This window comes from Perna viridis, chromosome 12 (assembly GCF_037379345.1).
Source record: "Perna viridis isolate PV_CMFRI_1.1 ecotype Kerala chromosome 12, ASM3737934v1, whole genome shotgun sequence".
NCBI lineage: Eukaryota > Metazoa > Mollusca > Bivalvia > Mytilida > Mytilidae > Perna > Perna viridis.
Genome location: NC_142456.1, coordinates 33363247 through 33388112, shown reverse-complemented (window position 1 = coordinate 33388112; position 24866 = coordinate 33363247). Strand labels below are relative to the sequence as shown.

The 24866-nt window shown below is 33.5% G+C and overlaps 1 long non-coding RNA gene across 2 annotated transcripts; it reads right to left on the bottom strand.

Annotated features, from left to right (window-relative positions):
* Positions 1-371: 371 nt before the first annotated feature.
* Positions 372-24494, bottom strand: LOC148602112 (uncharacterized). Of its 2 annotated transcripts, none has more exons than XR_015917109.1 (22): positions 24355-24494; positions 23839-23955; positions 22609-22729; positions 21352-21661; positions 21119-21186; positions 20342-20392; positions 17090-17173; positions 14718-15001; positions 14295-14380; positions 13934-14034; positions 13059-13162; positions 10389-10768; positions 8117-8698; positions 7524-7611; positions 5435-5709; positions 4911-5195; positions 4467-4552; positions 4031-4131; positions 2980-3078; positions 2031-2424; positions 956-1376; positions 372-924 (listed from the first exon to the last, which is right to left on the bottom strand). It is a non-coding gene; the product is annotated as an uncharacterized LOC148602112 (long non-coding RNA). The 2 variants fall into 2 exon arrangements; XR_015917108.1 differs by lacking the exon at positions 24355-24494 and adding an exon at positions 24175-24192.
* Between the last annotated feature and the right edge of the window lie 372 nt (positions 24495-24866).

Genomic DNA, 24866 nt, shown 5'->3' with positions numbered 1-24866 from the left:
ATAACCAATGTTGATACATTGGTTATACAGATGTACAGATTAACACAAGGTTTGTTCACAACGAGAAACAAGAAAAATAGGCTACAACTCATCATTACTGAACCACTCTCAAATATGAATGTAATGCTATTTTTCTTTTAAAATTTAAATTAGACCGGTAAAATCGATCCAGCAATGAAATTTTAAAAAAGAAACATGCAAAAAAAGTTTGAATAGAAGCAATGTGAAGTCTAAACTAGTGGATACCCGACATAAATTCAACATAGCAGATTTGTTCCTTTTCAGTTCATCTTGATTGGCTATAAACAGACTAAAAAGGTAACAGTTTCAGTCAATGATATTTTTTTTGTTGTCATTAAACAAACTAACACTCCATATACATTTTTAATTGCTAATTGATAAATTCATCACAAAATGCAGGGAAAAAAGAAACAATGCTTTTTTTTTCAGATTCTAGAAGAATGAAAGTTTTAAGTTAAAGGAGCATAAAAATAAATATTATATCTTCTTTTTGTTATTTTTTCCTTTTTTGGTGTTTCTTTCTTTTTTTTTTGTTAAAGTTTTCATATGAATAAAATTCATGAATGAAAATATACTCTTTCATTGGCGATGAATGCCACCCAGGAAAAACCATCGCTAAAAAACACTTAGATTTTTTAAAAAAGCGATGGAAACCTGTGACTCGAGGTAATGCCGACACCGCCTCCAGAGTAGGCGTTCAAGTCCTACGCCTTGGAAAAATAATAGTAACAGAAATATATGCATGACATTAATGTGTAAACTAAAAAGTAATCCAAAAATTTCATATTAAAAATTATGCAATACTAATATCGGTGTTTACTGTTAAACATCTGCGGCTAGAATGAAACAAAAAACTAGCCAAGCCAACTTTGGCGCCAATTCAATCAAACACCCATTGGTCCACTTGACCATATTCTCAATTCAAAAACAAAACGAAGACCATATTCTCAATTCAAAAACAAAACGAAAATACATTAATTTCTTCATACTTCAAAAAGCAGAAAAATATACTCATACATTTGCATTTCCCATATTATAACAATAACAATAATTATTACTTCACACACATCTTGTTCCATTTCACCTTTTTCTCAATTTTTTTTAATATCTTTTTCCTTCTTTTCTCTTGTTTCTATTGCTTTACTTTTCTGAACTTTTGAATTCATTGATCATCGTCATTTAACAATGTCAATTCTATTGTCTTAATTCTGATCACAAATTAACTCGTTCTTTGACCACCAAGTTCATGCTCCAGTCGCCACTTATTGACCTGCAGCTTCTGTCTATTGCTTTTGACCTGCAATTTATTTCATTTCACCGCTTTTTGACCCACAGTGCGTTTTTCCTGTAATTGACTGAAAAAAAATTAAAAAGAAATAAAACAGACAAGGAAGAATACGAATATTTACTGTTATAATCAACAAATAATAAAATAGTAAAAGCATCAAAAAAGGGCAATAACTCCCATCATAGCTTAATAGATTTACATGAAAAATTAACCACAAAATTTTGATAAACCTTATAGTTTTGGAGATATAGCCTCTGGCAGCCATCTTGTTAAATCAAGTTGAACAAAAATCATCTAAGTTGTCCCTTTTATTATTTCTGCCAAGTATGGTCTCCACTGGTTACAAGAACGCAAAGATATATCGTTTTTCAGTGACTTTCAGTGGCCACAGCCACCCAAAAAGTGGACCTTTGTACAAAGCATTCACGTCATTAACCCTATCAAGTTTGGCACATGTGATTTCTGAGGAGTTGATCTTTGAAAATTGGCCGATCAGAAGCTTAAATAGTCTCTGGAGACCATCTTGTTTAATCAAGACGAACCAAAAGTGGATCCTGCATATATCCTTTTTGCCAAGTTAGGTCAAAATTGGTCAAGGGGTTTTCATGTAATTTAGCAAAATGTGAAAAGTTGACAACAGATGCAATAATGAAATAATCCTTTGGGCTACATGAGCTTAAAAGCATGTATGACCTCTTTCATTGTACATTAGTATACATACCTTCTGATGATTTGACTATGTATACTGGAGCTATCTTTTGTGATCTTTCCCCAAGGACAGACATCCACTGATTACCCCCGCCAAAGATAGATATGCCAAAGGCCTCACAAGAAATCCCCCCAGATTTCTTGCAAGAAGTCTCCCTCTCATTCAGGGTTAAGTGCAGGTGAATTAGTAAGGGGTTAAATGTGAGTTACATTAGTTTTATGAGTATTTTTTAGTACTTGTTAGGGTTGTTAGGGTTGAATGATATTATGGAAGACAAATTTGAATGGATTTTGAACATTTACTTCCCTCCCAAAAAATCCCCAAAAAGAAAAAAATTAGATCAAGAACCAGTTTCTGAATGTCCTGGGCTTCAGCTGGAAGTTTTGCTGTTCTGAGTAAAGCTGTTCTGAAATCACAAAAAGTTTATCATAGAGAAAAGCATACTAGAAAAGGTATATCTGCTATAAGTATTCAGTTGCTTTGAAATTTAATTCCTATCTACCATATCTAAACAATTTTTTTTTGGCACATCAACAATAATAACTAGAGATGTTAAGGAATACTTGAGTATTCAAGTATTGCTCGATAGATCCGAGAATCAAGCAGCAATTCAGTTATCAGGGTACTCTTATATAAAATCGCTGGTTCGTGTTTTTCCCCGTCTTTGCTACAGCTATAAGTATTCAAGAGCTTTGAAATTTAATTCCTATCTAAAGTCAAGTTTGTTCCATTGATTAAAATTTCTCAAATATAAGATCTGCCATTTTACCTCAATCAATCAACGTGATTTCAGACGAAATGTATTCAAAAGGTTGTAAAATGTAGAGAAACTCAGATGGAAAGATTCAAACAATGGAGCAGTAAAGGTGGTGCATTTTTTTTTTGGCATATGCACTAGATTTTTGGACAGGATTTATGGTGATATATGATTACCTTCAAACTTATCAAATTTATTACTTACCTAACCAATATGGAAGGACTGCATCACCTCTGTAATTCCTGCTGGGTATCTATAGCAGTGAGGCTACTTCCTGTTTGTATATACAAGCCCTTCACAAAACTGAAAGAGCACAAAACAAAAAGCTAATTTTTCATTGCCCTTGAATAATTTGCATTTGACAAAGAGTATTTTTAACTAGAAATATGTGAGCAAGCTCACAAAAAGAATAATGTTAGACACTTGTTGGATTATCTCCTTTGGCTTCATCCAACAATAATTATATTCCTTCATGCCTATCTGCATACGAGACCCAGCCTTCATATAAAAATATCCCTTGATAAGTTCAAGGGGAGTTAGGCCTATGAGGTTTTACCATATAAACCCTTGATTTGGATTATCTCCCTTTGGAGAAATCTGAGAGTTATGACTTTCCTGCACCATGAAGTTTAACAGTCATCATGAACTTGTGAATCAATACGGTGTACCCATCTGCACCATAAAAATTGATTTGTTCAACTTGTCATAGAAAAGCTGAGGATGCTTTCCCTATCAGTGCATGTGGTCCATGCTCTCAGTTTTTAGTGGAGTCTGTGTTGCTCATTTACTTTCGTTCCTTTAAATCATTTTGGTTATTTTATGTTTGTTGTAAGTGGTTTTTTTTACCATGCCCGAGTTTTACCCCTACCCTTTTAATTTCCGCTCGAATCTAGGTCCTTGGATTACCCTTCATGCTCATCTACATGTGATACCCAACCTTCCTCCCTTGATTGGTTTAGTTCTGCTTACAAGAAATGTGGACAGACGGACGGATGGACAGACAGAGTGATTTGTAAACACCTCCTTTAAACTTTGTCTGTGGGGGTATAAAAATACACAAACCCAGCCTGAATAGTATTGTGTATTATTTTCTGTGTCTTTCAATTTAAAATAGCAGAAAAATATACCTAGGTGATACATCTTTGAGCCAATCCATATTCTGCAAATAAATGCCCCATAAAAATCAAATGCTGTGGAACATCGTTCAATTTTATTTTTATCAAGGCAGAATTCATTTTTAAAACAACAACTGTACCTTCCATAAACTGGGAAATACTTCCAAATACATGTTCCAAAATGATACATGTATGTACTGTTTAGTGTTGACCTTTACATAAACAGCCTTTAGTTCTTTACCTGTAAAAATTACACAATCAAATAATTCAAGCTGACAAAATTACACCTCATAAAATAATACATTGCTGGAAAATTCATGATTTCTTTCAAATCTTAATGTTTAAAACTGTCATCTGGTAAATGGGCAGAGCAATGGCACTGTACATCATAAAAACTTAAAAAAGGGTAAAACAGTATACCTCACTCTCCTTTTGAGCAAGGGTATAAGGGGGTAGTAACACCTCTGGAACCCCCATTATGGTATTGTTTATATAAAAATATCTACACGTCCTGGATATTAACGAAAACTATCATTGTAAACACAATCAATAAAAGAACAGAGTAAAAGTAGAAACCTTCTACTAGGTTGAACTCTTCTTCATACGATACATTCTGTTTACTGTTTCTTGACCTTCAGTAAACATCCATTGGTTCTGGTGACCTGTAAAACATACACAATATCTAAATAAAGTACACAATTTTGGTTATATATAATAAGCCTAGGATGACAAATATAACAGATTGTTACATTACAATTGCATTTGGTAGCAATGTACTGGATTTAATTCTGCAACCAGAATTTAATTCTTTGTATCAATTTCTGTCTAAACTTCTTCTATGGCTTTCTAAACAAGGATCATAGATTTTTTTAAACCATTAGTTCTTGTCCAACCTCCTAATGTTAAATCTGACTAGGAAGGATTCATGAAAATAAAATACTTTCTACTGAACACTTATTGTGAACAGACTGGTTGACATCAATTTCCTTGTTAGGCTTGTGTAAATGCCAAATAACTTACGTCTTGACCAATGTAAAGTATCTGTAATCGTGTTGCTCCTGCTTTGTGATGTATTGACCAGTATCCTCTGGAGGCCTTGTTGAGAGGTTATATCACATTGAGCAGGGTACCTTGGTATGTAGTTAAGCTTCACTACATACAGAAGGGCAGTATCACTGAAATCTGTGTGCAGTAATTTCAGTGAAGATAGCCAATCAATTTGAGGTATTGTATCCGCAGAAATCCTTCCTTGCTTTACTCAGGCAACACGATTTTCCCCCTCAAGCACAACATGGAAGATATAGCCTGCAGCAAATTAAAGTGAAGTGTTAGTGCATTTTTTTGTTTTTGATTGCTTTATTGAATGACAACTCAAAAGTGATAAAGAATATTTATTTGAATACATATCTGTTATTTTATATTTATTTTTTCAATATGAACTTTAATCTTAATGATTGTTTTCTCATTATCAATTATTAAAACAAAAACTTGTTTTGTGGAAAAAAATAAATATAAGCACAATATCACATACAATATGTACTCACATTTTACAAAACACTTCCCAACTGACCCAAAGTGGTGACATGCTGTGTATCTTCTTCAAGTAGCCACTTGTTGACCGGAGGCTTCTCTCCACTGCTTTTGACCTGCAGTTCATTCCATTTCACCACTTTTAACCTACAGTTTTCTTCCTTTTCTTTCTTTTTGTCCCTTTCTCATCATCAGATTAACTTGTCAATTCTAATGTCACAATTCTGATCATAAATTAACTTGGGTTTCTGACTTCCAAGTCCTGCTGCTTTTCTCCACTGCTTTTGACCTGCAAATTTTCATTTTTATACTATATATATACCTTCCAATGATTTAACTTTACTTATACTAGAGCGACCTTATTTATCTTTTCCCAAGGACAGATATCCACTGATTACCCCCGCAAAAGATGGGTTTTGGAGATATATTAAAAAAAACTACTGTACGACCCCTATGTTCTATCATGCTGAATACTTTTACCTGATGTCAGAATTTGGCTAACGCTAACGGTTTTGGAGATATATGCAAAAATCTGTTCTCTGACCCCTATGTTCTATTTTAAGTAACGGTGGCCATGTTTTTTAACCGATCAAAAATCTTAAGTCTTTTTGTTAAGGATACCCTAAAAAACAAAAATACCAACTTTAATTGAATTTTGTGCAGTAGTTTTTGAGATTTTTGAAACAGCAAAAAACGTCCAAAAAGGGCAATAACTCCAACATGGATCAACAAATTTTCACTAAACTTTGACCACAGATAGATCTCATCATGCTGAATACTTCTACCCGATGTCAGAATTTGGCTAAACCTAACGCTTTTGGAGATACGTGCAAAGATCTGCTACCTGACCCCTATGTTCTATTTTTAGTGATGGCGGCCATGTTTTTTAACAGATCAAAAATCCAAATGGTCATTTTGGGCAGGATACTTTAAGGAACAGTCATTATAAGTTTCATGCAAATCTACTCAGTAGTTTCAGGAGAAATTGTTAATGACGATGGACACAAAGTGATAGTAATAGCTCACATGGCCTATGGCCAGGTGAGCTAAAAAACTCAGGAAACTTTACCTAGGTTTCACATTCCATCCAAACAAATGCAAACCTAGCTGTAAACAGTTAAGTAGATAAAGAATTAATGAAGATGTGACCACAGATAGATCTCATCATGCTGAACACAGTCAGAATTTGGCTAGACCTAACGGTTTTGGAGATAGATGCAAAAAACTATTTTCTGACCCCTAAGTTCTATTTTTTTGTAACGACGGCCATGTTTTTTCAACAAATCAAAAATCCCCAGTCAGTTCTATGCAGGATACCAGAAGGAACTGTCATACCAACTTTGGTTCCAATTGGTCAAATAGTGTCAGAGAAGAAGATTTTTGAAAGAAATAACATAAAAAATAGCAAAAAATGTTTATAAAGGGCAATAACTCCAACATGGGTTAATAGATTAGAATGAAAATTTGACTACAGATAGATCTCATCATGCTGAACAGTTTTATCCTGTCAGAATTTAGCTAAATCTAACAGTTTTGGAGATATATGCAAAAAACTACTGTCTGACTGTTCTATTTTTAGTAACGGCAACCATGTTTTACAACACATAAAAAATCCCCACTACAGTTCTATGCAAGATATCCCAAGGAACATTCATATCAAGGTCAGTTCCAATTGGTCAAGTAGTGTAAGAGGAGAAGACTTTTTTGAAAAATTGTTAACAACGATGACAGAAGACGACGACAACGGACGCCATGTGATGGCAATAGCTCACATGGCCTTCAGCCAGGTGAGCTAAAAAATCAAATCAAGCCAACAAATTACACCTTATAAAATAATATATTCATTGCTAGAACATTCTATGGGTTTATTTATGTTTAGGACTGACCTCAAATAAATATGACGTACATGAGCAGGTCTTGGAGGGGTCCCATTTTCCCATTTATGCTCAAATTTTGTACAATTGCACAAAATGAACAAAATATTTGGAAGAAGGGGATCCACCATTGCAGTATTATTGATATAAATATCTACACTTCCTTGATTAAAAAAAATTTTTATCATTATAAACACTATCAAAAAAGGAAAATAGGTAAAGTAGAAACCTTCTGCTAGGTTGAACTGTTCTCCATACAATAAATTCTGTTTACTGTTTTTTGACCTTCAGTAAACATCCATGGGTTCTGGTGACTTCTGAAATATACATAATACCTAAATAAAGTATACTTTTTTGGTTGTATAAATTACAATTAGGATTATAAGCAAATCAGATTGTTACATTACAGTTGCATTTGGCATCAAAACTGCTGTCTATGGCTTTCTAAACCATGATCATGGGTTTTTTTAACCATTAGTTCTTGTCCAACCTTCTTATTTTAAGATAGCCAATCATTTGAGACTTTCTGCAGAAATCCTTCCTTGCTTTACTCAGGCAACACGATTTCCCCCTCAAGCACATGGAAGATATAGCCTGCAGAAAAATTAAAGTGTAGTGGAAGTGCACCTTTGTTTGCTTCACTGAATGACAACTCAGAAGTGCTATAGAAAATTTATCTTTTAATACAAACTTTAATCTTAATTACCATCTTCCTTTGACAATTATTAAAACAAAAACTTGCTTTATGAGGAGAAAAAGTCAAAATAAGATTTGAAAACATAACCAAATGTAAATACAATATAACATACAATATGTACTCACATTTCACAGAACACTTCTAAGACTAATGTTAACTGATCCAACGTGGTGACATGCTATGTATCTTCTTCATTTGTCTTTTTATCTATATTTTCTATTTTTCTTTTTGTACATTTATCATCATCAGTTAACAATGTTTATTCTATTGTCTTAGTTCTGATCACAAATTAACTTGGTTTTTGACCTCCAAGTTCATGCTCCAGTAGCCACTTTTTGACCGGGGGCTTCTCGCCACTGCTTTTTGATTTATTTCATGTCACCCATTTTTCTTCCTTTTTTTCATCTTTTTGGCGTTCTTTTGTCCCTTTCTCATCATCAGATTAACTTGTCAATTCTAATGTCACAATTCTGATCATAAAATAACTTGGTTTCTGGCTCCCAAGTCCTGCTCAAGTGACCACTTTTTGACATACAGTTTATTTCATTTCACCATTTTTTTTACCTACGGCTTCTTTCCACTGCTTTTGACCAGTAGCTTACTTCATTTTATCATTTTTTCACGAAGGCTTATCTCTACTGCTTTTAACCTGCAGTTTTATTTAATTTCACCTCCTCTTGACCAATGGTGGCTTTTCTTTTAATTGACTGAAAACAATAAAGTAGGTAAGAAAAATTGGGAATACATCCTGTTGCATGCAGTAAATAGTTAACCAGAATTAACTGTGTTTCATAAGTGAAACAAGCATTCTGACAGTATTGCTGATGCAATACAGTGTCCCCTTTCAGCCTTTGAACTCATTGCCTTTATGAGATTTTTTTTTATATACATGTATGTGAACTAAAATGGATGGTGTTATTTTTTAACAATCAAGAGAAAATAACTCTTGAACAGCAAAAGCAAATTCCATCAAAATCAAACCTGAGCTTCATTTTACAGTAATAACATTTTTGCATTACAGAAAGCTGCATAAAGACATTCTCTTTCTATCACCTGGAAAGTTGAAAAAAACTTCGTTATTATGAATTAAAGGGCAAATAACTCTAGAATGACAGCAGCAATCTGCATCAAAATGATGAAACATAAAATCTTATGTAATTTTCTATGTCAAAGGGCCACAAGTTCCATATAAACCATTTTGCCGCAATATTATTTAAATTTTATTTGTAACTTGTCATGATAAGACTACCTAACAAATATGAAATCAATTGGATGATGCATTACAAAGAAAAGTCTGGAAAACATAAAATTTTATGAAATTTTTTATGTCCAAGGGACACAACTTCTGTAAAAATCATTCAACCATAACATCTTTCGAACTTAACTTGTAACTTGTCATGATAAGACTATATACCAAATATGAAATCAATTGGATGAGGCATTACAAAAAAAAAACAAGTATGACTGATGGACTGACGGACAGACGGAGTGCAAATCTAAGTCCCCTTTGTCATTTGCTGACAGGGGACAAAAAAACATTTCTCTTTCATCAGTTAGCGAAAGAGTAATCAAAGAACCAAGGTTATAGCGATAATCAAAAGAATGTAATCCAGGGACAAAGACCAGACATGGAAAACAGACATACACAACAAAGAACATAAGTAACTAAATTCATACATACAAAGTAACAAAAGAAATGAGCAACTTGGAATCCACTAAAAACTGGGAGCATGGACCAGGTGCAACGGTAGGGTAAGCGTCCTCTGCTTTTCTAGAAACACCCGCCGAGTGATGAAAATCTTGAAATAAGTGGGTTCAGAAAGAATTTTCTCCCTAAAAAGGGGCATCCCCATAGAATCCACCTAATTTTCTGATTACTACAACAAAAAGCGTTTACAAGGAAAGGGAGGTAAAAGCAATAATGTAGCCAATTAAGATTTATTTTTAGAATAAAAACATAAGATAGATCTGATCATGTTGAAACTTTCATCAAGGCCGGATTTTCAAAAAACCTTACCGTTTTAAACACAAGTGCGAAAAATGTCTGCCTGGCCCCTACGTTCTATTTTAAGAAATGATGGCCATATTTTTTGTGGGATCATATATCTCCACATAGTTCTATGCAGAATTCCTTCAGGAACATCTAGACCAAGTTTGGTTCTAATTGGTAAAGTTGTGTCAGGAGATTATTTCAATTTAATAACATCAAAATAGCGAAGAATAAAAAAAAACATTAAAAAATGCAACAACTCCAACATGGCTTAACAGATTTACACGAAAATTTTACAAGATAGATCTCATCATAGTCAAAGTGTTAAGCCTGATGAGATCTATTCCTTTGGGCTAAGTGAGCTAAAAGCGTATCTGATCTGTTTCTTTATAAAATAATATACATACCTTCTGATGATTTGACTTCACACAAACTGGAGCTATCTTATGTGATCTTTCCCCAAGGACAGACATCCACTGATTACCCCCGCCAAAGATAGATATGCCAAAGGCCTCACAAGAAATCCCCCCAGATTTCTTGCAAGAAGTCTCCCTCTCATTCAGGAGTTAGTAAGGGGTTAAATGTTAGTTACATTAGTTTTATGAGTATTTTTTAGTACTTGTTAGGGTTGTTAGGGTTGAATGATATTATGGAAGACAAATTTGAATGGATTTTGAATATTTATTTCCCTCCCAAAAAATCCCCAAAAAGAAAAAATTAGATAAGAACCAGTTTCCGAATGTCCTGGGCTTCAGCTGGAAGTTTTGCTGTTCTGAGTAAAGCTGTTCTGAAATTACAAAAAGTTCATCATTGAGATAAGCCAAAAAGAACAGGTATATGAAGTTTCAAACTTATGTATACAATGTATGTAATTTCAGGAGTCAATCTTAGAAATTTTCAAAAGACCACTTGTATTTGCTTAGTATTACAAGACATAGCAACATGTCCCTAGTATTGATGTCACCCAAATTCCATAACTCCTGCAAAATTTAAAATTCTATTGAGTCCGAATATGTCTCAGTGGATTAAATAATGTTACACAGAATTTTCATCATCATCATTCAACTGAGGAGACCATGCTTACTATATAGCCAAATATTATTGAAATGAAAGAAATTATAAAAATTAGCCGGAAAGTGGCAGACTTTCAAGACTATTATCTGAATATAATAGCATTAAAATGTATGATTTTTCAACACTGTATACTTCTATTCCCCATACTCAGTTAAAATCCTGACTTAAAAACATTACACATCGTTGTTTTTCCAAAAACGATGGTACACCTAGATACAAATATATAGTTCTTGGTAGAGATTTCTCGTACTTTGTAAGAAATAATTCCAAATCATCTTCCAAATATACAGAGGAAGATGTTTACAAAATGCTGGAATTTTTAATCAACAACATATTTGTCCAGTGTGGTGGACGTGTTTTTCAACAAACGGTCAGCATTCCAATGAGAACAAATTGTGCTCCTTTACTGGCTGATCTTTTCCTTCACTCTTATGAGGCTGACTTTATAGTTGATCTGATCCGAAATATGTTTAGCAAGATTGAAGTCATCACTACAGAAGTTTTATAGTCGTCATCATGAACTCATGGATCGTTATGGTGTATCCTTCTGCACCATGAAAAGTGATTTATTCAATGGGTCAAAATTTTCCTGAAAATTTTGGCATAGGTCTGTCTGATGGTGAATAATATATAGCTCATCAAAATTTTGCACAATTCATCATTTTTTTTTAATTATTTGCAGAAAAATTTTTTGATCCCTATGTTCTATTTTTAGTAACAGGGGGCACGCTTTTCCCTGTCGAAACAGAATACCCTAAGAAACATTCTAACAAAGTTTCATCTGATTCTGAATAGTAGTTTCAAATAACAAGAGGATCTCAGGAGCCTGAATTGCTCACCTGGTTGAATTTTGTCTTTCAAGGGCAGTAAATTTAGGATGAATTTCTATCATAGTTTTCAAGATGTAAACTGTAAAAAAAAAACCTGCCATTTTTCCCTTTTCAAGGGCAATAACTCGAACAAGGAATCATCAGACAAATTTTATCCCTGAAGAATTTATTAGTCCTAATAAAATGAATCATTTCAGCTATTAGAAGAATTTGGCTAAACCTAACGGTTTTGGAGATGTATCCAAAAAACTGTTGTCTGACCCGTTCTATTTTTAGAAACGGCAGCCAAGTTTTTCAACAGATCAAAAATCCCCACATCAGTTCTATACCCTAGGGAACATTCAACCAAGTTTGGTTCCAATTGGTCAAGTAGTGTCAGAGGAGAAGATTTTAGAAAGAAATAACATAAAAAATAGCAAAAAATGTTGAAAAAGGGCAATAACTACAACATGGCTTACCGGATTAAAATGAAAATTTGACTACAGATAGATCTCATCATGCTGAACACTTTAACCCAGTCAAAATTTAGCTAAACCTAACGATTTTGGAGATATATGCGAAAAAACTACTGTCTGACTGTTCTATTTTTAGTAATGGTGGCCATATTTTTCAACAAATCAAAAATCCCCACATCAGTTCTATGCGGGATACCCCAAGGATTATTCATACCAAGTTTGGTTCAAATTAGTCAAGTAGTGTCAGAGGATAAAAGTTTTGAAAAATTGTTAATAACGACGGAGACGGATGCCAAGTGATGGCAATAGCTCACTTGGTCATCGGCCAGGTGAGCTAAAAAAGTCGAAAAAAAGGCAATAACTCGCACATCAGTAGACATATTTTCATCAGAATAACCACTCAGATAGCCCTCATCATGCTGAACACTTTTATCCTGTCAGAATTTGGCTTAACATAACGGTTTCGAAGATATATATGCGAAAAACTGCTCTCTGACCCCTATCTGCTATTTTAGTTATGGCAGCCATGTTTTTCACCAGAGTCTAAATCAAAGCAAACTTTGTGCAGGATACCCTAAGGAACAATTGTTTTAAGTGTCATCCAAATTCATGCAGTTGTTTCAGAGGATAAGACGTTTGAGAAATTGTTAATAATGACAATGACGGTGGACGCCAAGTGAAGGCAATAGCTCACATGGCATACTAATTTATTACTTACCTGACCAATAAGGAAGGACTGCATCACCTCTGTAATCACTGCTGGGTACCTATAGCAGTGAGGCTACTGCCTGTATATATACTGTATACAAGCCCTTCAGAAAACTGTAAGATGCAAAAAAACAAAAAACTTTAATATTTCAGTGTCCCTGAATAAAAAAACTAAGGAAACTTTAAGCAGACAAAATGTGGAAGGTGGGTAGTGGCCTTAATTGACATATTACAATTGAATTAAGATTAAATGTGAAATTACTGAGCACATACTGTATTTTCCAGACTACAAGTCAATATTTTTTTTTCCAGCAAAGTGTCAGCCATGACTTATCGTCCACTTATAAGGATTTTTCAAGAAAAAATGTTCATTTACAATGCATTTCATTAGATTTGTTCAGTTCACTTTTGATTGCTTTAATTCAAAATTTTGAGTAAACTGCAATCAACGAAAGCTGTCACTCAAACAGTCAAACTGGCAATCGAACTTGAAGATTATTGATCAGTGCTGCTTTCCATTTCGAATGAATACCATGATAAATAATAAAAACTTTTAAACCGTTAAAATATAATATATATATATGAAATGTATATAAACACTAGATGATATGTTTTTTAACTGGATAGACATTATGGAGTGTTCCCGAGTTATCCGTCCTTTGATATGCAAATTTATACCCAATTACGGTATGTCGTAACACAAAAGTAACATCGCTAGAATACATGCTGTTAAAAGCAAACCGCTAACACCTACAATATACATGTACATGTCTGACCCTTGATTTATCTGCCGAATTCGACTTTTTTTCGTTGATTTTGGTCAAAATGAGTTAATTCGACTTATAATCCGGAAAATACAGTATATTATTAAAACAAGTACTGTACCTTCCATAAACTGGGAAATACTTCCAAATACATGTTCCAAAATGATACATGTATGTACTGTTTAGTGTTGACCTTCACATAAACAGCCTTTAGTTCTAAACCTGTAAAAAAAATACAATTGTCCTTACACAAACATCATTTTTCATAAAAACAAATAAATCTAGCCAACAATAACATTTTATCAAATAATACATTCATTGCTAGAAAATTCTTAGGGGCAGGTCTTGGAGGGGAGCCCATTTGCCCATTTATACCCAAATTTTGCAGTATTATAAATATAAAAAAAATTCCACTTCCTTGATTTTAATCAACTTTTATCATTATTAACACCATAAAAAAGGAAAATAGGAAAAGTAAAAACCTTCTACTAGGTTGAACTGTTCTTCATACAATAACTTCTGTTTACTGTTTCTTGACCTTCAGTAAACATCCATTGGTTCTGGTGACCTGTAAAATATACACAATACCTAAATAAAGTACACACTTTTATATCAATTAAGCTTAGGATTATAAGTAAAACGAATTCTTACATTACAATTACAATTGTTAGCAATGTACTAGATTTAATTCTTTGTATCAATTTCTGTCAAAACTGCTGTCTATGGCTTTCTAAAAAGGGATTATAGTTTTTGTTTTAACAATTAGTTCTTGTCCAACCTCCTTATTTTAAATCTGACTAGGAAGGATTCATGAAAATAAAATACTCTCTACTTGATACTTGTTGTGAACAGACTGGGAGACACCAATTTCCTCGTTAGGGTTGTATAAATTTAAGATTACTTACGTCTTGACCAATGTAAAGAATCTGTAATCGTGTTGCTCCTGCCTTGTGATATATTGACCATTATCCTCTGGGGGCCATGTTGAGAGGTTATTTCACTTTGAGCAGGGTACCTTGGTATGTAGTCAAGCCTTACTACATACAAAAGGGCAGTATCACTGAAATCTGTGGACCATAATTCCAGTGAAGATAGCCAATCATTTGAGGCATTGTTTCCGCAGAAATCCTTCCTTGCTTTACTCTGGCAACACGATTTTCCCCCTCAAGCACAACATGAACGATATAGCCTGCAGCAAAGGTAAGTGAAGTGTAAGTGCATATTTTTGTATTGTTTCATTGAATGATCACACAGAAGTGATACAGAATGCTTATTGATTTTTAATTTGAATACATGTCTGTCAAGCTAAATTATACTTTAATCTGTAAAAAATTTAAAAAGCAGAGGACGCTTACCCTACCGGTGCACCTGGTCCATGCTCCCAGTTTTTGGTGGAGTCCAAGTTGCTCATTTGCTTTTGTTGCTTTGTATGTATGATTTTAGTTACTTTATGTTTTTTGTTGTGTATGTCTGTTTTCCTTTGTCCCTGGATTACATTCTTTCGATTACCACTATAATCTTGGTTCCCTTGATTACTCTTTAATATGAACTTTTATCTAATAATTATTTTATCATTGGCGGCATAACCACAAGATTAAGAACAATATCACATACAATAAATACTCACATTAAACCGTATTTTGGTGTGTATTGTGCGCACTTTTTGTTTTTACCAGGAAACTAATTTCAGAACATGGGGGGGGTGTATAATACACCCATACATCGTTTCAACACATTTTTATAGACCTTAGATCAGTCAAAAATTAACGACCTCGAGGGAATCAACATCGAATCAGAGACCACTTATGAGCTGCCAAAGCATATTTATGGATTTTTCATGAGTTTTTTGTTGACTTGTTACCTTTGTAGGCATAGATTGTCAATAAAATCTTCTTGAACAGAATCTGGTTTGGATTTATTTCCTCCCAAAAGAACATGGCAGATTATGTTTACAACTGTCATACTTTCGTTTTTGTGTATCGATTAACTATATAATTATGTCTTTACGATGTATACGACTATTCCCGACTTGCGGACCAACATTTTGTCAACATTTATCTCCCTTTGGAGCAGGTGTATTTGGAACACGCAAGGTTTTCCATCCGATATCAATGATACTTTAGAAAATCTCGAAAGTCAAAAGGGAATTTCTCATTCTACTGACCCTGCCATAAATTTTCTTGACCCGGGATACAAATGAAAATCATCCTTATGTAACCTACCAACAAAATGAAACACCCTGTAAATTTTAGAAACACTGTTGTGTTTGTCTGCTGGGGATTCCATTTTCATTCGAGTTACCTCTTTTTTCTGCACCTGAATCCAAACATCGATTAGAGAGACTTCAAAATTATACCTGCTCTTACGGGAGGTAACTCTGCAAAAACAGGATAAAATATGCCTGCATCCCCAGCTCCATAATAGGGAATACGACTTGTTAATGATTTGAAATAAGTAATTAAAATACACACAAGTTTAAACAAATTACCTAATAACAAAATCTTGGGCACATTGCTCATAGAGCCCTAAAATATTTCCATTGGACAAATTAGTTGGTTAAAAAAAACATATGGTTATTTACGCATAGTATTGAACTCTACTTCATAGTTATTGGATATTCTACTTTTTGAAAATATTGACTTCCTTTTTTCATTGAACTAATATCAAAATCCTTATCTGACGTATATACTATAATTTTTTAACACAAACCCTTTATGTATCCCCGATACACATCAGAGAAAATTCTTCATCTCATTATCACGCTTGGCCGAGCTATCAACACACATGCCCTATTTGATGACCGTCTACATTGTTCACTCAGACCCCTTAATTGATTGTAGTAAAAACAGTCCTTCTTCTAGAATTAGCAATTTTCAGAAATTGATTACTCTCAATAGAAACCTTTCAAAGTTAATCAAAACATATGTCTAAGACAATTTCAGTTATTGTCTACGTTACATATTTCTTACTCGAACAGTAAATGAATACACATAAACACTGACAAAACAGATAAATACAAAAGTAACAAAAACAACATTCTTTATTGAAATAAATACACAAAACAAATGAAATGGGCCCTTCTATTTAAAAATAAATTAAAGCCAGTAGTGTTCGTGGTTCTAACAAGTTACGCTATTTTCACCGCATACAATACATACATACATCGGTAAACAAGTTTTTTACATCAACTTTTAAAGGAAAACCACCCTGCGCATTATACACAAATGCGCACTATACACACCAAAATACCGTAAAACACATCTAAGACTAATGTTACCTGATCAAATGTTGTGACATGCTGTATATCTTCATCTGTGTCTTCATCTGTGTCTTCATCTGTTTCTTCATCTGTTTCTTCTGGCTGTATCATAAAACTTTGGTGTTATGCTCAGGAAAACAAAATCATTTTTACAAAGTACAAGTTCGAAGTGTATAATTCTACCTACAAATCATGCAGGGAACCAGGCAGGTAGTCTTGCTGGAGCTTTCAGTCCCTTTGGAAGACCAAATAAAGGCGGCTAATGCATGAAACAGTACAAAGTACCAGAAACTTGTAGATAGTTGCATGCAGCAGGATGGAGTCCATGGTGTCTTGAAATAGAAGTTGTATAAAGAGGCTTTGCAGGGCAGTCATTGTGGACCTTGGTATTGGTAGGGACGGATTATAGAAATGTGCAGAGACATCCCAATGGACTTGTAGGAAGAAAGAAATTGTGTGGGAAAGTGCAGTGTACTAATGAACAGTTACAGTAAAAAGAAAGTGCAGTGTACAAGTGAACATTTATAGTAAAGAGAAAATATGTGAGAAAGTGCAGTGTAATTGTGAACAGTTATGGTAAAATTAAAATGAAAAAAAAAAACACTCAGTAACTTAAGAACATAATAGCAATTACACCAGGAGAATCAGAATCATGTAGGCCATCCAGTTCCAGGTTCAGACTGGTCACCTGAGCAGGCGCACCTCTGGATGTTGTGGAATATAAAATTGATACAGATCAAATTAATATAGCCTAGCTGGCCGAGTGGTCTAGGGCGCTGGACTTTGTGCAGGCGGTGTTGCCATAGATGTCACAGTGGTACAAGTTCGAGTCCCGTGGAGGGAACGACCAAACATTTGCATCACAAATTTGACAGTTCTAACATCGTTGGGAATTTTTCAGACCTTTATATATATATATATTGCTCTAGTATAATTTTAAATTCTTCAATATTGAAAAAATGTTGTTTTCTGCTTGGCCACCCTTTGCAGAAACTTTTAGCACGATTTCAACTGTGCTTTTGGGATCCAGACCTAGTTAATGACAATTTCACAGTTATATTCAGTATCAGTCTCTGAGGAGTTTATTGATATTGCCAAAATGTAACTACAAAATGGAGTAACACCTGAGTACTCGTCATTATTGTCCTTCTGAAGTCTTTCGTCAATGACAGTAATGATGAGTGCTAGAATAATCACTGAATCATTTAAACCACGTTTTCAGCAGTTTAAGTAGTACATGTATTAAATTTAGCAGAAATATAAAAAAAATTAAGACCAGTCACAAATGATCTGCAACATATCTATACATGGATATTTATATATATCAAAAAGAATTATTTTTAAGTGTTGTTTAGTCAAACTTATCTTCAATACTTAAAGCTATATATCTAATAGACGACAAATCCCCTATAATTTCAACCCAAAATAAATAGAAGAAATTGAGGCACAACATGTAAGCAAATGTCAGACATCATTGACGAACAATTGGATTTGCAGCCAGATGACCAGTATTGTAAGGAAAATCTTATGGCTACTTCCGAAGAATGTTCATGTTGCTGGTAAAAAAAAAAAACATTTTGTGCAATCGTAAGCTTGACAAGTCATCATGTTTTGGTGATTAGATAAACATGATCATAGAAATATTTACGGAATATTCTTTGTTTACATACTATTTGCAGTACTTGTATCAGTACCAAACCGACTTAGTGATGTCACAAGCCAATCGGAAGATATCTGTAAAAATCAATAAAATCTGGCTATGATCTTCCTTCAGATAGGAGAGTTCTACAAGATGGCTATCCACTTACATTTCAAAGGTTTCGAACTTTGCATAGCCTTGAGCATTTTATAAAAGTGTATTTTGTATTAAAGGTTATTTATATTTGCTTACGTGGGTATGATTTATCATAAGAGTCTAATTTAATGCAAAGGTGATCTTTCCAGTTTTGAGAACTATAAGTTTGTGTGAAATGATCCGTAAAAATCAGCTTTAAGGTTTCTGAGAATTCCAACCAAATCGGAGCATTTTAAATTTTTGGCAGAAAAAGTCAGTTGCCATGGCAACTGGCAACATATCTTTCCATTTTTTTGCATAATATTGTTCAGCATGCAAAACACTACCTTTGTACCAAATTTCTGGTTCCTAACCAAATACTTTTTTCCAAAATAATGCAATGTCCTATATTTCATACATGTGAACCTACCATTGGGAGGAAAATCTATCGCACCATAAACTAAGTGCCCAAATTGTCAAATTCATGTTTTTCCTAATTATTGCACTTGATCCTAATAATTGTTTTGTAATTCACAATTATCCCTGTACTAGTGAATTTCTATGATTTGGTTTGTCTAGGTTCACTTACAAATTCACAAATTCCAATACATAAGTACATATACTTTTAAAGTTTGTAATAAATCAATAGACCATGACTACAGGGGCATATACATGAAAATGATATGGAATTTTAATTTTTTTTGTGGTGCTAATGCAACTTAACAAAATACCATTGACCTGGCATGAGGAGTTAACTGACCTAATCAAAAAACTTAACATTAAAATTTTAACAAGAAATTTGAAAGTCAATAAACCATGAAAAAGATAAGCAACTGTAATGTAGTGATAATGCAACTACATACCAAATGTATGAGAAGTCTTACCAAAAATTTTTTACAAAGACTGTGACTGGGGCATAAAAATTGATTACAAGAAACAGATTGTGATGTAATGACACTGCCACCGAAAAACCATACTTTAGTCCATAAGTAATACAAAAATTCCTAATTTAGGAAAATCAATAGACAAATAATGGTACCTGTATGTATGAAGTGCAATAAACAAAATATGCACATGGAAAATTTGTTATTTTTCAATAGACAAAATTTTTTTCATAAGCAATTCCCAAATAGCTCTGAGTTATCCAGCAACATTGTCCATTTCGTATAACCTAACTAAAAATTTCTGACATCAGTCTAGATACTTCATGGAGTGAAATGGAAATAAATAGTATTACCCTGATATGGTTGAAAATAAATTTTCTGACCCTCCTCAGAATCAGATTGTCATCCCAAAGTTAGCAGAGATCCATTCTGTCAGGTATGAATAAATAAATAGTATTACCCTGATATGGTTGAAAATAAATTTTCTGACCCTCCTCAGAATCAGATTGTCATCCCAAAGTTTGCACAGATCCATTCTGTCAGGTATGACAAGAAGCATCATTATTGTTTGTTGTGTGATATAAAAATTATTTGTAATTAAGTTTCACTTACTGGCACAAATCCACCTAAGTGCAGTTCCCCCGTCTTCTCAGTGTGGTTCAGCTATAAATTAAAAGAAGAAAATGGATACATATGTCATAAAAAGCCAGGAAATCTGATGCTACAATATACCAGATAAAAACATTATTTAAAATGTCGGAGTTCCAGCTGGCAATTATGTTTATATACTGCATATATTGATCAAACTGCTAGAGAAAGGAAGTAGTTCTGTAGTCAGAAAAAAATGTTTGAAGCTACCCATTATACAGAGAAAATTAGTACATATACAATGTATGTACTTGGCTTGACATGTACTTAATTACAAATCTAATGTCTTATGTTATAAAATCACTTGCACTGAACACCCTGGCTACTCTTCATGACAGGATATAATTATCTTCCTTGTATCTTATTACTTTCAATGTCTTCATACATGATCTCTTTTAAGCAAAATTAAGATTTAGGAGGTCCTAAACATGCTTTAAAAACCTGCTAATCCCATGTCTTTCTTAGGAAAACATTGTCACAGTTATTACTATCTTGATTCTATCATCCCCATCTGCATACATGTATTTATAATGCCTAGCAGTTTGATATTGATGTAATGATAAAAAAAAATATTTCAGAGGTTTATTACCACAATGAATAGATGGACAAGTCTATATGGTAATTTCTTATACCCCTAACTTAGAAGGGTATTAAAAAATCATACATGTAGTTAATAAACTGTTACTGAACATATTCATATATAATAACTGACAAAACAAGCTTAGCAGCATTGTTACTAACCTTGACCTGCTGGTATCCACACCAGTGTTTCCACAGTGTCAGAACCACTGTGTAAGAATTGCATCAACCTATCATAAAAAAATAGAACTTCATTACCTTTTAATTGAGAACAGCAGACATGTGATCCTTTAGAAAACAAAAATAAAACAAGTGTGCATGTATACATGTATATTAAACAGCTGATAGAGAATATGAATTCATTTATATTTATGTATCAATAAATATCAACAAACCTTTTTATGAAAGGGTCTACTCTTTCAGCAATTATGATGACTTGCTGTCTTTGGAACCGTGGGATGCAATTCTGTAGCTGTCTTTCCCCAGGAATCAGACTGAATCTTCTCCCGCCAAAGACCTCACAAGAAATCCCCCCAGATTATCTTGCAAGTAGGCTCACCACCCCATTCAAGGTTAGTGGTTTTAGTAGTATTAGTTGAATGAGAATGGACGAGTGTTTTGAAATGAAGAATTCAGTCAGAGGGTCCTGTAACCTATGGGAACTTGGCTTCTGAAGCTTGCTGTTCTGAGTACAGCTGCCATTTTCTGAAATAAATAAATCATCTTGTAATTTGGAAAACCATTCAATAACATGATTGTTGGGGTTCAAAGCCCGAGCAGCAATATTTCAGCCATATTCAGGTGATCATTCAACAACATGTATTAATTGTAAATGAAATGATGCAAATTCAAATATTACCTTAAATATATATACATTTTTGAAAAATAAAAATTGAGCACATTTTAAAATAAACTTCGCATTTTATCAATTGTATTGAAGCCTCATTAACTCACAAGTTCAGTTTAACTTCGGTACAATCAGGGGTTGAAGTACAACTTCACTATAATTAGGAGTTGAGTGCAACTTTTACACAATCTATCATACACTACATTGTATAATAGTACCTTCATCATTAAGATCATTTCATTTGGCGAGTTATTCTTTTAATTTTCAAAAATTCTCTGGTACATTTTATATTTCAAGGTAAAAAATTATAATAGAGAGACAAACAACCTCAACTCAATGAATATCTTACTTAATATAATCATATGGATATTTTTATCAATTAAAAGCTTTTTTTCTAAAACTACAAGATCTTAAATTATACACATTAGAAGCAGCTTAAAAGTGCTAATTGCTACATTTAGCCTTTTCACAGCCAATAACTCAAATTTGGAGTTGCCACACAAGTTGGACTCAATAATGAATACAAATGTATTTCAAGGGCTTTAGCTGAAAAAGCATTTGTCACATTTTATTTCCCAGAATCTTATACATTTATTGATAAAAGTTGCTTCATCAGCATACTAATGACACAGTTTAAGTACATACCCTGATACATTTGGTGACAATCCACTGAATAGTTAGAAATGAAGATAATTTAAAGTAAGGTTAACTACAACAGATGATGACAAACATGAAATGATGACAACACATGTACATGTAGCTCAGGTGGACTGTAAGCTGAAAAATGCAACAGTGAATACTTTACCTGACGTATAAGCTTCTTTGACCATAAGATAATGGCTGACCTACAGGAGGGTAGGCTGACCCTTTCTATTGTACATGATGTGGACTGCAGGGGCTTCCACTTCACACCACTCAGATTGTACCTTTAAAACAAAAAAAAACTTTCAATTTACAAGGTGTAAAAATCAGTATGATGAATGCACTGCTGTGTGAAGTGAGCTCCACAGACTGAAAACATAAGTTTGTGAACATCTACATCTGACAGCACAATTTATGGAACCAACAAAAATAGAATAAAATACACACATGTACTGGTACATGTAGTAGTATTTGTTCATGTTTACTCCTAATGTACAGGTATGTTTTTGTAATGTACTATGCCATGACAATTTAATGAAAATGTGTGTCAGCAAATAAAATATTCAATATTAAATACAATAATTTCATGCTTATTTTCTATGACATACCACAAATCTATTGCAAGGCAAGTTCACAATTATGTGTGCATGTGGGGGGGAGCTATGCTCGAAAAGTCTTGATAATAAACAATTTGTATCATATTATAAATTGGAAAGAAAACTGGAGTGCCCCCTTTTGGGCATTTTCAGATTATAGATCATACAAGGACTTTTATAGTCTATTGTAAAAATCCTTGGTACATACGTGTACATGTATAATGTATACATTTACATAAAGTAGGGTCTACTAAAATTTCTTAAAAGTACATATGTAGTTAGGGAATTTATATTAATATACACTCCCTGATGAAGTCAAGATTAGAAATTTCATATCACCAAATACCCAGTAAAAATTTGTTATATTAAGCTATTAAGCCACGAATTAAATATGATCTTACCTTATGCTAGTGACAAAAAAAATTAAATTAACCACTTGGAAGGAGTGATTTACATTGTAAATTTCTGTGAGAGATAGCTCACCAATTAAAATTTTCAAAGTTTTTTTTATACATACATGTATTTCATGGGAGAAACCGGCTCTCCTTAACTAGTAAATTTTTTTTTAATGATTAAAAAATAAATCTTACAGTTTCCAAACTTTCAACTTTTCATTAACCTGTATTTTGAGTGCCATAACCAGGCCAAAGCAATGTGGAAGCCTTTCATAGCACAGAAAAGGGGGAATGACTTCTCGAAATCGAAATTTTAACTTACTAAATAACCAATACTCACAGTGACATCGTCTTTCGAACAAATCATATATAAACAAACAAGTGACAGATAAAGTCACTTACCTTTGAAGCCAAGTGACAGCGCTCTAAATTTCTTTTTTATACAACATGTTTCCTACTTCTTAGGACACTACTGCATTGTACGATAGCAGATGGTCAACTGACATAATAGCGGGAAATCTGTAGATAGAAATTACAGGAGCCAATAGAATTGCAACAGTGCTAGTGCGGTCCAATAAGAATTAAGATTATTTGAAATCAGGCCCGACGTAAACCGAAAATGACCGAAAACTGACAAGAATTCGTGGCCTGGAGATAAATTAAATACTTTTTGTCATATTGCCCGAAATCAGGTCATAAGAGCGATGAATTAATTGTGTCGCCGGAAATTATGCTCACCATTAGATTATGTTGGGCAAGGCGAAAATAAGTATAATTGCCAGTTGTCAACGATGATATTTAATTCTGCAATAAAGGACATGAATTATAAATGGAATGAAAACAATGAATAATATATGAAATATACCGCCGTTAAATTCAAATATCAAACATTTTGCATGATTATTACAATTGACTAACCTGCAATAAAGGATATCGATAAGACAATCCACTCTGGTGAAAGTCGAAGTGCAGAATGACAATTTAATAAAAGAAAAGTAAAGTCCGTGCAGCGGGAACCTGTTAGCGGAGAGCGGTCCAGTTAACCGTCACATGATGATTACAATAACAATGATTATGATTATGAGATGAAGATGGAATGTATAGGAATATACTCAAAAGTGAACAAGATAATAAACGAAAGTATATTTAGGTATTAAATAAATATATAACAACCCAAATATAACAACCAAAAATATACCAATATATAAATATTTATACTGTGACATTGTCCCCCCTCAAGAACGAAAATTCGTCCTCGAATTCAAATCAGGTTACATGTTACTGTATAGGTGGCAAGGCCTCGCTACACAGGAACAGTGTAAAATTATAAAGCATACAAAATAAATGCATAACAAAACGCTCGCCAGTCGATGTTCGTTCTCAGCAATAACACTAGTTATATGATCAAACCATTTCTGCCCGACATCCGG